The sequence below is a fragment of the Symphalangus syndactylus genome, chromosome 11 (assembly GCF_028878055.3).
Source record: "Symphalangus syndactylus isolate Jambi chromosome 11, NHGRI_mSymSyn1-v2.1_pri, whole genome shotgun sequence".
Classification (NCBI taxonomy): Eukaryota; Metazoa; Chordata; class Mammalia; order Primates; family Hylobatidae; genus Symphalangus; species Symphalangus syndactylus.
Window position 1 is genome coordinate 36,336,851 of NC_072433.2, and position 997 is coordinate 36,337,847.

The window sequence follows — 997 nt, forward strand, 5'->3', positions numbered from 1 at the left end:
ATGCCTGAATTGTAAGTAAATACCCTTTCCCTTGCAGTCTCAAGTATGGACCATGCACTTCTGAAAACTTCAGGAAAAGATACAATGTTCTTTAACCTAATGCTTCCTCTACAGTCTGTGTGGCTGTGGTGGGTGAGGGGGAGCTCTTTGTCTCTGCATCCCCAGTGCCTGGCAGTGGGCACCATGTGGGGTGCATGCTCAACAAAGAACTACTGAAGTCCCCTAAACAGACTGGAGAGAGGTTTAAATGGGCCTCAAAAAAAGTGGCAGCTGCTCCAACAGAGAAAAGCTCTAAAACAGAACTTGGCAGGACCTACATTTAAGAGTTGGGAGAAGAGTAACCAGATAAAGAGGAGTTTGCCTTTGCAAAGTGACACCTCTTCCTGAAACGGAGGGTGGGCACTGACAGAACCCTGCTCCATAACCTGTGTCATCTTGGTAAATTAAGAATTATGTTGTCTGCTGAGTGTGAGATGGATGTTATGAAGGAAAAAGGAGAATGCAATGAAAACTGGAACAGCTACTGCAAAAACTTCACAGGATGTCAAGAGATACAAGGAATTGAGAGGTGCAAAAAGGGTCCAGTGGAAGACCCACAAGAGATCTGAAATTCAATTAGTTGCTGACTTCCCCCATTAATATTCAGCTGACAGGCAGAAGAGAGCAAAGCAGAAAACAGAGCTAACCAGACATGCAAAGGGAACCCAGCCAGTGTAGAGGCTGAGAAAATTACTGGGGCTAAAGAATGTACCACTAAAATCATCAGACAAGAGCAGCCAAAGGAGCTAATGGTCTGTGGGAAGGCTTCTGTTACCCGTATTTTACTGATGGGAAGACTTGAGCCCAGAGACGCAGAGATACCGTAATTACCACTATGTATTAGGTAGTGGCAGCGCCAGAACACAGGTCTCCTGGCTGCCATAACTTAACCTGTCTCCCTCTGGGGTCCTGGATACCTATCATGATTGATAAGGAAACTAACTACACAACGGGAAAC